Source organism: Pseudophryne corroboree, chromosome 5 (assembly GCF_028390025.1).
Source record: "Pseudophryne corroboree isolate aPseCor3 chromosome 5, aPseCor3.hap2, whole genome shotgun sequence".
Classification (NCBI taxonomy): Eukaryota; Metazoa; Chordata; class Amphibia; order Anura; family Myobatrachidae; genus Pseudophryne; species Pseudophryne corroboree.
In genome coordinates, this window is record NC_086448.1 from 382,203,371 (window position 1) to 382,219,947 (window position 16,577).

Below are 16,577 nucleotides of genomic sequence, written 5' to 3' on the forward strand. Positions count from 1 at the left end.
TTCCAGCACTTGCAGGGGGCGTGCAAATGGTGGAAGGCGCATGCTCTTCACGTCCAGTGTTGGGAAGGTCAGGCATCGCAACCGACACAATTGGACTCTCCTTGTGGATTTGGGATTTCGAAGAATGCACAGTTCTTTGCTGTGCTGCTTTTGCCAGCTTGAGTCTTTTCATTTTTCTAGCGAGAGGCTGAGTGCTTCCATCCTCATGTGAAGCTGAACCACTAGCCATGAACATAGGCCAGGGCCTCAGCCGTTCCTTGCCACTCCGTGTGGTAAATGGCATATTGGCAAGTTTACGCTTCTCCTCCGACAATTTTATTTTAGGTTTTGGAGTCCTTTTTTTACTGATATTTGGTGTTTTGGATTTGACATGCTCTGTACTATGACATTGGGCATCGGCCTTGGCAGACGACGTTGCTGGCATTTCATCGTCTCGGCCATGACTAGTGGCAGCAGCTTCAGCACGAGGTGGAAGTGGATCTTGATCTTTCCCTAATTTTGGAACCTCAACATTTTTGTTCTCCATATTTTAATAGGCACAACTAAAAGGCACCTCAGGTAAACAATGGAGATGGATGGATTGGATACTAGTATACAATTATGGACGGGCTGCCGAGTGCCGACACAGAGGTAGCCACAGCCGTGAACTACCGCACTGTACTGTGTCTGCTGCTAATATATAGACTGGTTGATAAAGAGATAGTATACTCGTAACTAGTATGTATGTATAAAGAAAGAAAAAAAAACCACGGTTAGGTGGTATATACAATTATGGACGGGCTGCCGAGTGCCGACACAGAGGTAGCCACAGCCGTGAACTACCGCACTGTACTGTGTCTGCTGCTAATATAGACTGGTTGATAAAGAGATAGTATACTCGTAACTAGTATGTATGTATAAAGAAAGAAAAAAAAACCACGGTTAGGTGGTATATACAATTATGGACGGGCTGCCGAGTGCCGACACAGAGGTAGCCACAGCCGTGAACTACCGCACTGTACTGTGTCTGCTGCTAATATATAGACTGGTTGATAAAGAGATAGTATACTCGTAACTAGTATGTATGTATAAAGAAAGAAAAAAAAACCACGGTTAGGTGGTATATACAATTATGGATGGGCTGCCGAGTGCCGACACAGAGGTAGCCACAGCCGTGAACTACCGCACTGTACTGTGTCTGCTGCTAATATATAGACTGGTTGATAAAGAGATAGTATACTCGTAACTAGTATGTATGTATAAAGAAAGAAAAAAAAACCACGGTTAGGTGGTATATACAATTATGGACGGGCTGCCGAGTGCCGACACAGAGGTAGCCACAGCCGTGAACTACCGCACTGTACTGTGTCTGCTGCTAATATATAGACTGGTTGATAAAGAGATAGTATACTCGTAACTAGTATGTATGTATAAAGAAAAAAAAAAACCACGGTTAGGTGGTATATACAATTATGGACGGGCTGCCGAGTGCCGACACAGAGGTAGCCACAGCCGTGAACTACCGCACTGTACTGTGTCTGCTGCTAATATAGACTGGTTGATAAAGAGATAGTATACTCGTAACTAGTATGTATGTATAAAGAAAGAAAAAAAAACCACGGTTAGGTGGTATATACAATTATGGACGGGCTGCCGAGTGCCGACACAGAGGTAGCCACAGCCGTGAACTACCGCACTGTACTGTGTCTGCTGCTAATATAGACTGGTTGATAAAGAGATAGTATACTACTAATATTATATATACTGGTGGTCAGGTCACTGGTCACTAGTCACACTGGCAGTGGCACTCCTGCAGCAAAAGTGTGCACTGTTTAATTTTAATATAATATTATGTACTCCTGGCTCCTGCTATAACCTATAACTGGCACTGCAGTAGTGCTCCCCAGTCTCCCCCACAATTATAAGCTGTGTGAGCTGAGCAGTCAGACAGATATATAATATATATATAGATGATGCAGCACACTGGCCTGAGCCTGAGCAGTGCACACAGATATGGTATGTGACTGACTGAGTCACTGTGTGTATCGCTTTTTTCAGGCAGAGAACGGATATATTAAATAAACTGCACTGTGTGTCTGGTGGTCACTCACTATATAATATATTATGTACTCCTGGCTCCTGCTATAACCTATAACTGGCACTGCAGTAGTGCTCCCCAGTCTCCCCCACAATTATAAGCTGTGTGAGCTGAGCAGTCAGACAGATATATATAATATTATATATAGATAATAGATGATGCAGCACACTGGCCTGAGCCTGAGCAGTGCACACAGATATGGTATGTGACTGAGTCACTGTGTGCTGTGTATCGCTTTTTTCAGGCAGAGAACGGATTATAAATAAAACTGGTGGTCACTATCAGCAAAACTCTGCACTGTACTGAGTACTCCTAATGCTCCCCAAAATTAGTAAATCAAGTGTCTCTCTTATCTATTCTAAACGGAGAGGACGCCAGCCACGTCCTCTCCCTATCAATCTCAATGCACGTGTGAAAATGGCGGCGACGCGCGGCTCCTTATATAGAATCCGAGTCTCGCGATAGAATCCGAGCCTCGCGAGAATCCGACAGCGTCATGATGACGTTCGGGCACGCTCGGGTTAACCGAGCAAGGCGGGAAGATCCGAGTCGCTCGGACCCGTGAAAAAAAACATGAAGTTCTGGCGGGTTCGGATTCAGAGAAACCGAACCCGCTCATCTCTAATTACCATTAAGGGGATTACTAATGGGGGCACTAATAATGAGGGCATTGCAAAGGGGGCACTTCATAAGAGGCATCCCTCCTGGGGAAATAAGGGGCACTACTACTGGGGGCACTACCAGTACAGTGGACATTGCATAAGGAGCACTAATACTGTGAGCATTGTAAAAGGGGGGCTACTGCTGTGGGCATTGTGTATTATGGGGTGCTACTACTGTCGGCATTATGTGTATTGGTGGTGTTACTACTGTCGGCATTATTACTATTGTGTGACCACGCCCCTTTCTTTTTTAGACCATGCCCACTTTTTGGAGCACGCGTCTACGGCGAGCGCAATAACTTTATTGCATGGGCGCCGGGTGTGGGAGGGGGGGGGCACCACCTCTCTAGGACCACTTTAAGCACTGTGTATATATATATATATATATATATATATATATATATATATATATATATAAACTTTTTTCCACACATACAGTAATATATTGAGTATGTGAAAAAGAGTCTGTTACTGACGTATAAATGTATCCTGTCATTATGGGGTTAAAAATACGTATAATTACTGTTAAGTTTAAAGAATAATTCCACATAAACTGAAAGTATTAGTTTGAAAACCCTAGGGGGGAAATGTAACACAATACAATAGGTTCCGATTTTGGAAAACTGACACAATTCCGGTGTATTTCCTGTGAGTATGTAACAGAATGTGACTACAGCCAAACTGGCTGGAATCATGCCTCAATCATGCTCTACAACACAATATGCTCTTCAACTGTATGTAATACAATTCACTTTATGTAATAGCGGGTTACATGCGCCAGAGTACAGTAACTCGCGAAACAATAGATGGCCCTCAGGCCAGCAGAATTGCTGAGTTATCTAAAGACTATGAGCACACATACAGATGTGTCCTCATACATCTAGCCTCAACATGCCATGCAGTGTGAGATGCCTGGTGTGAGTGAGCTGCCAGGTCCCGTGAAACTTCGCTAGCGTTGGGACTCAGTTTTTGCTGAAATGCATCTTAGTTCTAATGCGTTGCAACCAGTATACACCATGAGACTGTGCTGATTCATTTTATATCTGACACATAAATACTATATTATGTGTGGCTGAGGATGTATATGGAGCACAATGTAACTTGTCTTGGAATAAAGCTACGGCTGCTACATCGTAGTAATAATAATAATAATAATAATAATAATATTTTTTATGTAGCGCTCTTTCTCCAATAGGGCTCAAGGCGCTTAACAGATACATAGCATAATATAGTACAGAAAATAATGAAGTATAGAACAGCTTTTCATAAAATACAGAAGCATGTAGATACTAAAGGGACATTATGGAAATGCTTGAGTAAACAGGAAAGTCTTGAGTCTACTTTTGAAGGATTCTATAGTTGCGGCATCTCCAGTGCCAGATTAAGGTCCACATGGGCCAGGAGTTGAAATTTACAAAGGGCCTGTTATATGTGGCCGCTGAGGGTGTAACTAGTGATGTGGAGGGGCATGACTAGTAGCACCCATCACTACACTCACAGCAGCACCCATTACTATACTCACACCGCAGAACCCCTTATGACACTCACACAGCAGAACCCGTTATGACACTCGCACAGCAGAACCCGTTACGACACTCGCACAGAAGAACCCGTTACGACACTCGCACAGCAGAACCCGTTACGACACTCGCACAGCAGAACCCGTTACGACACTCACACAGCAGAACCCATTACGACACTCACACAACAGCACCCGTTACTACACACACAGCAGCACTCCTTACTACACATACGGCAGCACCCCTTGCTAGACACACACACAGTAGCACCTCTTCCTACACACACACACACACACACACACACACACACACACACACACACACAGCAGCACTCGTTAACGACCCTCAACTACCACTCATAAGCCATTCATTGTTCAATTTCAACATCCCAGTGCCCACTAACACATTCACCTCCCCACACCACCACATATACACACACACACACACACACACACACACACACACACACAGTACACACACATAAAGTACACCCACCCACATATACACACACAGTACACACTAAATATAAAGTACACCCCCCCCGCCACCAGATATGCACACTCATTACACACACACATAAAGTAAACACACACATACACACTACCACATATACACACACAGTACAAACTACTAGAGATGAGCGCCAGAAATTTTTCGGGTTTTGTGTTTTGGTTTTGGGTTCGGTTCCGCGGCCGTGTTTTGGGTTCGACCGCGTTTTGGCAAAACCTAACCGAATTTTTTTTGTCGGATTCGGGTGTGTTTTGGATTCGGGTGTTTTTTTTCCAAAAAACCTAAAAAACAGCTTAAATCATAGAATTTGGGGGTCATTTTGATCCCAAAGTATTATTAACCTCAAAAACCATCATTTCCACTCATTTTCAGTCTATTCTGAATACCTCACACCTCACAATATTATTTTTAGTCCTAAAATTTGCACCGTGGTCGCTGGATGACTAAGCTAAGCGACCCTAGTGGCCGACACAAACACCTGGCCCATCTAGGAGTGGCACTGCAGTGTCACGCAGGATGTCCCTTCCAAAAAACCCTCCCCAAACAGCACATGACGCAAAGAAAAAAAGAGGCGCAATGAGGTAGCTGTGTGAGTAAGATAAGCGACCCTAGTGGCCGACACAAACACCGGGCCCATCTAGGAGTGTCACTGCAGTGTCATGCAGGATGTCCCTTTCAAAAAACCCTCCCCAAACAGCACATGACGCAAAGAAAAAAAGAGGTGCAATGAGGTAGCTGTGTGAGTAAGATAAGCGACCCTAGTGGCCGACACAAACACCGGGCCTATCTAGGAGTGGCACTGCAGTGTCACGCAGGATGTCCCTTCCAAAAAACCCTCCCCAAATAGCACATGACGCAAAGAAAAAAAGAGGCGCAATGAGGTAGCTGTGTGAGTAAGATAAGCGACCCTAGTGGCCGACACAAACACCGGGCCCATCTAGGAGTGGCACTGCAGTGTCACGCAGGATGTCCCTTCCAAAAAACCCTCCCCAAACAGCACATGACGCAAAGAAAAAAAGAGGCGCAATGAGGTAGCTGTGTGAGTAAGATAAGCGACCCTAGTGGCCGACACAAACACCGGGCCCATCTAGGAGTGGCACTGCAGTGTCACGCAGGATGTCCCTTCCAAAAAACCCTCCCCAAACAGCACATGACGCAAAGAAAAAAAGAGGCGCAATGAGGTAGCTGTGTGAGTAAGATAAGCGACCCTAGTGGCCGACACAAACACCGGGCCCATCTAGGAGTGGCACTGCAGTGTCACGCAGGATGGCCCTTCCAAAAAACCCTCCCCAAACAGCACATGACGCAAAGAAAAAAAGAGGCGCAATGAGGTAGCTGTGTGAGTAAGATAGGCGACCCTAGTGGCCGACACAAACACCGGGCCCATCTAGGAGTGTCACTGCAGTGTCACGCAGGATGTCCCTTCCAAAAAACCCTCCCCAAACAGCACATGACGCAAAGAAAAATTAAAGAAAAAAGAGGTGCAAGATGGAATTGTCCTTGGGCCCTCCCACCCACCCTTATGTTGTATAAACAGGACATGCACACTTTAACCAACCCATCATTTCAGTGACAGGGTCTGCCACACGACTGTGACTGATATGACGGGTTGGTTTGGACCCCCACCAAAAAAGAAGCAATTAATCTCTCCTTGCACAAACTGGCTCTACAGAGGCAAGATGTCCACCTCATCATCATCCTCCGATATATCACCGTGTACATCCCCCTCCTCACAGATTATCAATTCGTCCCCACTGGAATCCACCATCTCAGCTCCCTGTGTACTTTGTGGAGGCAATTGCTGCTGGTCAATGTCTCCGCGGAGGAATTGATTATAATTCATTTTAATGAACATCATCTTCTCCACATTTTCTGGATGTAACCTCGTACGCCGATTGCTGACAAGGTGAGCGGCGGCACTAAACACTCTTTCGGAGTACACACTTGTGGGAGGGCAACTTAGGTAGAATAAAGCCAGTTTGTGCAAGGGCCTCCAAATTGCCTCTTTTTCCTGCCAGTATAAGTACGGACTGTGTGACGTGCCTACTTGGATGCGGTCACTCATATAATCCTCCACCATTCTTTCAATGTTGAGAGAATCATATGCAGTGACAGTAGACGACATGTCCGTAATCGTTGTCAGGTCCTTCAGTCCGGACCAGATGTCAGCATCAGCAGTCGCTCCAGACTGCCCTGCATCACCGCCAGCGGGTGGGCTCGGAATTCTGAACCTTTTCCTCGCACCCCCAGTTGCGGGAGAATGTGAAGGAGGAGATGTTGACAGGTCGCGTTCCGCTTGACTTGACAATTTTCTCACCAGCAGGTCTTTCAACCCCAGCAGACTTGTGTCTGCCGGAAAGAGAGATCCAAGGTAGGCTTTAAATCTAGGATCGAGCACGGTGGCCAAAATGTAGTGCTCTGATTTCAACAGATTGACCACCCGTGAATCCTTGTTAAGCGAATTAAGGGCTCCATCCACAAGTCCCACATGCCTAGCGGAATCGCTCCGTGTTAGCTCCTCCTTCAATGTCTCCAGCTTCTTCTGCAAAAGCCTGATGAGGGGAATGACCTGACTCAGGCTGGCAGTGTCTGAACTGACTTCACGTGTGGCAAGTTCAAAGGGCATCAGAACCTTGCACAACGTTGAAATCATTCTCCACTGCGCTTGAGACAGGTGCATTCCACCTCCTATATCGTGCTCAATTGTATAGGCTTGAATGGCCTTTTGCTGCTCCTCCAACCTCTGAAGCATATAGAGGGTTGAATTCCACCTCGTTACCACTTCTTGCTTCAGATGATGGCAGGGCAGGTTCAGTAGTTTTTGGTGGTGCTCCAGTCTTCTGTACGTGGTGCCTGTACGCCGAAAGTGTCCCGCAATTCTTCTGGCCACCGACAGCATCTCTTGCACGCCCCTGTCGTTTTTTAAAAAATTCTGCACCACCAAATTCAAGGTATGTGCAAAACATGGGACGTGCTGGAATTTGCCCATATTTAATGCACACACAATATTGCTGGCGTTGTCCGATGCCACAAATCCACAGGAGAGTCCAATTGGGGTAAGCCATTCCGCGATGATCTTCCTCAGTTGCCGTAAGAGGTTTTCAGCTGTGTGCGTATTCTGGAAAGCGGTGATACAAAGCGTAGCCTGCCTAGGAAAGAGTTGGCGTTTGCGAGATGCTGCTACTGGTGCCGCCGCTGCTGTTCTTGCGGCGGGAGTCCATACATCTACCCAGTGGGCTGTCACAGTCATATAGTCCTGACCCTGCCCTGCTCCACTTGTCCACATGTCCGTGGTTAAGTGGACATTGGGTACAACTGCATTTTTTAGGACACTGGTGAGTCTTTTTCTGACGTCCGTGTACATTCTCGGTATCGCCTGCCTAGAGAAGTGGAACCTAGATGGTATTTGGTAACGGGGGCACACTGACTCAATAAATTGTCTAGTTCCCTGTGAACTAACGGCGGATACCGGACGCACGTCTAACACCAACATAGTTGTCAAGGCCTCAGTTATCCGCTTTGCAGCAGGATGACTGCTGTGATATTTCATCTTCCTCGCAAAGGACTGTTGGACAGTCAATTGCTTACTGGAAGTAGTACAAGTGGGCTTACGACTTCCCCTCTGGGATGACCATCGACTCCCAGCAGCAACAACAGCAGCGCCAGCAGCAGTAGGCGTTACACGCAAGGATGCATCGGAGGAATCCCAGGCAGGAGAGGACTCGTCAGAATTGCCAGTGACATGGCCTGCAGGACTATTGGCATTCCTGGGGAAGGAGGAAATTGACACTGAGGGAGTTGGTGGGGTGGTTTGCGTGAGCTTGGTTACAAGAGGAAGGGATTTACTGGTCAGTGGACTGCTTCCGCTGTCGCCCAAAGTTTTTGAACTTGTCACTGACTTATTATGAATGCGCTGCAGGTGACGTATAAGGGAGGATGTTCCGAGGTGGTTAACGTCCTTACCCCTACTTATTACAGCTTGACAAAGGCAACACACGGCTTGATACCTGTTGTCCGCTTTTCTGTTGAAATACCTCCACACTGAAGAGCTGATTTTTTTGGTATTTTCACTAGGCATGTCAACGGCCATATTCCTCCCACGGACAACAGGTGTCTCCCCGGGTGCCTGACTTAAACAAACCACCTCACCATCAGAATCCTCCTGGTCAATTTCCTCCCCAGCGCCAGCAACACCCATATCCTCCTCATCCTGGTGTACTTCAACACTGACATCTTCAATCTGACTATCAGGAACTGGACTGCGGGTGCTCCTTCCAGCACTTGCAGGGGGCGTGCAAATGGTGGAAGGCGCATGCTCTTCACCTCCAGTGTTGGGAAGGTCAGGCATCGCAACCGACACAATTGGACTCTCCTTGTGGATTTGGGATTTCGAAGAACGCACAGTTCTTTGCGGTGCTTTTGCCAGCTTGAGTCTTTTCAGTTTTCTAGCGAGAGGCTGAGTGCTTCCATCCTCATGTGAAGCTGAACCACTAGCCATGAACATAGGCCAGGGCCTCAGCCGTTCCTTGCCACTCCGTGTGGTAAATGGCATATTGGCAAGTTTACGCTTCTCCTCCGACAATTTTATTTTAGGTTTTGGAGTCCTTTTTTTACTGATATTTGGTGTTTTGGATTTGACATGCTCTGTACTATGACATTGGGCATCGGCCTTGGCAGACGACGTTGCTGGCATTTCATCGTCTCGGCCATGACTAGTGGCAGCAGCTTCAGCACGAGGTGGAAGTGGATCTTGATCTTTCCCTAATTTTGGAACCTCAACATTTTTGTTCTCCATATTTTAATAGGCACAACTAAAAGGCACCTCAGGTAAACAATGGAGATGGATGGATACTAGTATACAATTATGGATGGACTGCCGAGTGCCGACACAGAGGTAGCTACAGCCGTGGACTACCGTACTGTACTGTGTCTGCTGCTAATATAGACTGGTTGATAATGAGATGTAGTATGTATAAAGAAGAAAGAAAAAAAAACCCACGGGTAGGTGGTATACAATTATGGATGGACTGCCGAGTGCCGACACAGAGGTAGCTACAGCCGTGGACTACCGTACTGTACTGTGTACGCTGCTAATATAGACTGGATGATAATGAGATGTAGTATGTATAAAGAAGAAAGAAAAAAAAAACCACGGGTAGGACTAGGTGGTATACAATTATGGATGGACTGCCGAGTGCCGACACAGAGGTATCTACAGCCGTGGACTACCGTACTGTACTGTGTCTGCTGCTAATATAGACTGGTTGATAATGAGATGTAGTATGTATAAAGAAGAAAGAAAAAAAAAACACGGGTAGGTGGTATACAATTATGGATTGACTGCCGAGTGCCGACACAGAGGTAGCTACAGCCGTGGACTACCGTACTGTACTGTGTCTGCTGCTAATATAGACTGGATGATAATGAGATGTAGTATGTATAAAGAAGAAAGAAAAAAAAACCACGGGTAGGTGGTATACAATTATGGATGGACTGCCGAGTGCCGACACAGAGGTAGCTACAGCCGTGGACTACCGTACTGTACTGTGTCTGCTGCTAATATAGACTGGTTGATAATGAGATGTAGTATGTATAAAGAAGAAAGAAAAAAAAAACCACGGGTAGGTGGTATACAATTATGGATGGACTGCCGAGTGCCGACACAGAGATAGCTACAGCCGTGGACTACCGTACTGTACTGTGTCTGCTGCTAATATAGACTGGATGATAATGAGATGTAGTATGTATAAAGAAGAAAGAAAAAAAAAACCACGGGTAGGTGGTATACAATTATGGATGGACTGCCGAGTGCCGACACAGAGGTAGCTACAGCCGTGGACTACCGTACTGTACTGTGTCTGCTGCTAATATAGACTGGTTGATAATGAGATGTAGTATGTATAAAGAAGAAAGAAAAAAAAAACACGGGTAGGTGGTATACAATTATGGATTGACTGCCGAGTGCCGACACAGAGGTAGCTACAGCCGTGGACTACCGTACTGTACTGTGTCTGCTGCTAATATAGACTGGATGATAATGAGATGTAGTATGTATAAAGAAGAAAGAAAAAAAAACCACGGGTAGGTGGTATACAATTATGGATGGACTGCCGAGTGCCGACACAGAGGTAGCTACAGCCGTGGACTACCGTACTGTACTGTGTCTGCTGCTAATATAGACTGGTTGATAATGAGATGTAGTATGTATAAAGAAGAAAGAAAAAAAAAACCACGGGTAGGTGGTATACAATTATGGATGGACTGCCGAGTGCCGACACAGAGATAGCTACAGCCGTGGACTACCGTACTGTACTGTGTCTGCTGCTAATATAGACTGGATGATAATGAGATGTAGTATGTATAAAGAAGAAAGAAAAAAAAAACCACGGGTAGGTGGTATACAATTATGGATGGACTGCCGAGTGCCGACACAGAGGTAGCTACAGCCGTGGACTACCGTACTGTACTGTGTCTGCTGCTAATATAGACTGGATGATAATGAGATGTAGTATGTATAAAGAAGAAAGAAAAAAAAACCCACGGGTAGGTGGTATACAATTATGGATGGACTGCCGAGTGCCGACACAGAGGTAGCTACAGCCGTGGACTACCATACTGTACTGTGTCTGCTGCTAATATAGACTGGTTGATAATGAGATGTAGTATGTATAAAGAAGAAAGAAAAAAAAACCCACGGGTAGGTGGTATACAATTATGGATGGACTGCCGAGTGCCGACACAGAGATAGCTACAGCCGTGGACTACCGTACTGTACTGTGTCTGCTGCTAATATAGACTGGATGATAATGAGATGTAGTATGTATAAAGAAGAAAGAAAAAAAAAACCACGGGTAGGTGGTATACAATTATGGATGGACTGCCGAGTGCCGACACAGAGGTAGCTACAGCCGTGGACTACCGTACTGTACTGTGTCTGCTGCTAATATAGACTGGATGATAATGAGATGTAGTATGTATAAAGAAGAAAGAAAAAAAAAACCACGGGTAGGTGGTATACAATTATGGATGGACTGCCGAGTGCCGACACAGAGGTAGCTACAGCCGTGGACTACCGTACTGTACTGTGTCTGCTGCTAATATAGACTGGATGATAATGAGATGTAGTATGTATAAAGAAGAAAGAAAAAAAAAACCACGGGTAGGTGGTATACAATTATGGATGGACTGCCGAGTGCCGACACAGAGGTAGCTACAGCCGTGAACTACCGTACTGTGTCTGCTGCTAGTTTAGACTGGATGATAAATAATGATATAAAAAATATATATATATCACTACTGCAGCCGGACAGGTATATATTATATAATGACTGACCTGCTGGACACTGTCTGTCAGCAGAATGAGTTTTTTAATTTTTATAGAATAAAAAAACACCACACAAGTCACACGACGAGTGTACTTTTTCAGGCAGACATTCAATCACAATATACTATACTGGTGGTCAGTGTGGTCAGGTCACTGGTCACAGTGGTCAGTGGTCAGTCACACTGGCAGTGGCACTCTGGCAGCAAAAGTGTGCACTGTTTAATATGTACTCCTGGCTCCTGCTATAACCTATAACTGCTCCCCAGTCTCCCCCACAATTAAGCTGTGTGAGCACAGTCAGATATTATACATAGATGAGGCAGCACACTGGGCTGAGCACAGATATGGTATGTGAGTGTGACTGAGTCACTGTGTATCGTTTTTTTCAGGCAGAGAACAAGAACAGAACGAATTATTAAATAATAATAAATTATAAAACTGCACTGGTGGTCAGGTCACTGGTCATCAGTCACTAGTATAACTCCTCCTAAGCTCCAGTAAGTAAATGAAGTGTCTCACTCTCACTCTCCTATCTATTTTAATTTCTAAACGGAGAGGACGCCAGCCACGTCCTCTCCCTATCAATCTCAATGCACGTGTGAAAATGGCCGCGACGCGCGGCTCCTTATATAGAATCCGAGTCTCGCGATAGAATCCGAGCCTCGCGAGAATCCGACAGCGTGATGATGACGTTCGGGCGCGCTCGGGTTAACCGAGCAAGGCGGGAAGATCCGAGTCGCTCGGACCCGTGTAAAAAAACATGAAGTTCGGGCGGGTTCGGATTCAGAGAAACCGAACCCGCTCATCTCTACAAACTACACACACACACACACACACACACACACATAAAGTACACACAAACACCCCTACCACAACATATACACACAGATGCAGTTTACTTTTAAAATCTGTTATAATCCAATTTATTAGTATATAAAGCATAAAAACGCAATATTATTTACAGTTTATATGATTTATATAAATCTTATGGTCCTAATACCGGTATACATAGACAGTACAATACATGACAAAAAACAATTGAATAATGCAGTGGCGAGAAGGAATATTTTTGCTGTCCTATTTGACTGGAGAAAATCTTAATATAGGTAGATACGACTTAGGCGGTTTACTCTCCCTTCAGCGCTTTTGTACATCTACAAACAGGTAAAAACAGGAGAAAAATGTATTCCTTAGGAAAAATAGGGGAAAACCGGGATTTTGCTCCAATCAAATAGGACAGCAGAAATATTCCTTCTTGCCACTGCATTATTCAAACGGCATTTTAAATGTTTAAAGTTTCCTGTTTTTTTGTCATGTATTGTACTGTATATGTATACCTGTACCGGTATTAGGACCATCAGCATTATATAAAGTGTAAATAATATTGTGTTTTTATGCTTTACTGCAGGGGTGGCCAAACAGTCAGAGACAAAGAGCCAAGAAATCATATTAGGTACATCAAAGAGCCGACTTCGAGCCGAATGCGCACTTGCAAAAATGGGGTGTGACCTTGTGCCTGCTAGGCCAGGCCCCTGGTATAAAATGCATTGAAAAAGCCAGATCCAACATAAAATACAATGAAAAAGCCACTTCTACAGTACATCAAATAATTGAAAAAGCCAGATCTGCATAAAATATACTGAAAAGCCAGATTCACATAATACACTTCACTTCCCCCATGTGTCACTCCAGCCAGCTCCCCCCTGTGTATTTGGCTCCCTCAGTTCTCAGTCTATGTAGTAGTGCTGCTGCATGTCTGGCTGGAGTGCAGCGGTTTACAGATCTCTTGTGGTCACGTGACTTTGAGTGTTAGGAGCCACACTTGAATAAAGAAAGAGCCGCATGTGGCTCAAGAGCCACGCGTTGGCCACCACTGCTTTACTGTATAGCCTAATAAATTGGATTATACCAGAATTTAAACGTAAACTGCATATGTGATATGGGGGATAATTCGAAGTTGATCGCAGCAGGAATTTTGTTAGCAGTTGGGCAAAACCATGTGCACTGCAGGGGAGGCAGATTTAACATGTGCAGAGAGAGAGTTAGATTTGGGTGTGGTGTGTTCAATCTGCAATCTAATTTGCAGTGTAAAAATAAAGCAGCCAATATTTACCCTGCACAGAAACAAAATAACCCACCCAAATCTAACTCTTTCTGCACGTGTTATATCTGTCTCCCCTGCAGTGCACATGGTTTTGCCCAACTGCTAACAAAATTCCTGCTGCGATCAACTTGGAATTACCCCCATAATTTGTTTAGAAGTGAGTGCTGGGAGTTATAAACGCTACAGTAAGTATCAAATTTCTAAGGGCTAGTGGAACCCCTTCCCTCCTCAGCTGTTACTCAAATAACAAATAGGTGTTAGCGCAGCCCTCCCAAACATAGTACACACTACACACACATAGGGCGGGATTCAATTCTTTTCACCCCTTTCCACACCCATTCTGTTTCTGCCCTCAGGGGCATGGTATCATTATTTCAGCTCGCTAACCCCAGAGTAGGGAGGCACCCTCACCTTTACACAACTAAACCTGATCACTATGGGCGCAATATGCGCAATAATAGAGATCATTTTAGAAAGGAAATTGGGCATGATATATCATTTGAATCCCACCCATAAAGTACACACACTACACACCTCCACCACCACATATACACACACCACCACATATACACACAGTACACACACACACACACCTCTGTGATATACTGGTATTAGACGTTTGAGCAATTCAGATAAGTTGGGATATGACCTCTGTTGTATTTCTTACCAGTTCTTGATGAACGAATGGTCTGGAATACAGGTCCCAACTTGAATCACAGAGAGGTGAAGAGGTGTATTTTTGCACAGACAATTTTCTCAGATTCACTGAATATATCAATTCAATGACTTAGTTTCACTTTGGAGTCAAGCTGAGTAAAGTTTCTCAGTGTTCACACTTTTATATTTAATCACAAGAGTTTACTAGTTACTATAAGAGCAATACCGATTATATTAAATGCATTCAGTTAAGACATCCAGATATAAATTTATTGAGCAGCAAACTTAACGGAGTAGAATCCTTCAGCTGTAAGAACTTCAGGTTAATCAGCAAACAAGTTTTCTTCAGCAGAATGAATCATAGAAACAATTGTACTTTGTAGGTTTTAACTTTACATAAAATTAATAACAGTCACTTACAATTAAATCAACCTTGAGGCCCCACAAAGTCATATAACACAGTTCAACAAAATGGAACTCGGTGGTGCACTTTGAAATGTATCGCCTCTAGATATAATAGTTGTAGCTGGTCATATTAGATACTGCAGAAATGGTTACGTATCGAGTAAATTACAATAGTTATAATCTTGAAAGTTGTTATATCTCTGTATAATCAGAAGATCTTCACTTTAATCAATACATCATATTAAGCTCTGAAATAAACACTACTGTAGCTCCGCAGTATATCTCAGTTCTGTAATTAGTACGGTCTCTGAAAGAATGGCTTGGTATTGAGAAGTGTCCCTGGACTAATGTCTGATAATTGATGTTTAGTTTAGTAATTTAGAGTCATCTAGCAGTTCAACTTCCTAATACTTTCTAATTATGTTTCCAAATGTATTTCTGTATGCTGCTTGTAGCTTAAAGTGTTTCTGTTAGTAGGACTGTCAGGCCTCTGTAGCAGGCTGGATAATAAGGTGTAAATGTATATTAACCTCTCTCTCAGGCACTGTCCAGTGTGTGAGCGGTAGTGTATCCGACAGGTGCATTGTGAGGTGAGGATTACAGACCTTTTCCTCATTGATTGCTGGTCCAGTCAGCACCTCAGCATTACAGGACTGCTCCGCATCTCTTTACTGTGTTACAGCAATCTGCAGCTGTCACTATTTCTGAATCAGGCCGGCCTCGTGTTGGCGTCAGTCTGAGCCTCAGGGTTGGCCTTTAGCTCTACCCTGCTTCGGGGAGCCATGCATCTGATCTGCCTCCATACCAGGGCACAAAGGGAGGCTGGTGACTACCCTCGATCAACTGTCACTGACTTCACACTGTCCCTTGCTGTACCACCTGACACCTCATGTGACCTGCTCCCATCTCTTAAGCAGCTGCTGGGGATGCTGGGAGTTATCTGCCTTATAAATTAAAACAACTTTGGCTGACAAATTATATTATCACTAGGTGATTCATCGCACCCTATGGGCGCTCTTCACACCATCGTGAGGGGCTACGCCCGATTAACCCTTGCACGCCCTTGTTGCATGCAATATTTCTATTATATGGAGCATTACCTCCAATCATAATTGTGTGAGTGGTTAAATATTGCACGGACAAAGGGTGTGCGATGGTTAAGGGGTTGAAGCCCCTTGCAATGGCGTGAATAGCACATGCATGGCCCTAATAAATCACCTAGTAGGTGCTGTGGTTGGGAGAGTGACGTGGGTGGGGGTCCGGAGCCACCACGGGTGGGGAAGGAGCGGTTGCGGAGGGGGCGCGGGTTGGGCTGGTG

General features: G+C 44.8%; 1 long non-coding RNA gene across 1 annotated transcript in view; it reads right to left on the reverse strand.

Moving 5' to 3' along the window:
* The window catches only part of LOC134929059 (uncharacterized), a 109,640-nt gene extending 93,558 nt beyond the window's left edge, over positions 1-16,082 (reverse strand). The window contains exon 1 of the long non-coding RNA XR_010178243.1: positions 15,865-16,082. This is a non-coding gene — a long non-coding RNA (uncharacterized LOC134929059). The remainder of the gene's footprint in view (positions 1-15,864) is intronic.
* Positions 16,083-16,577: the final 495 nt, after the last annotated feature.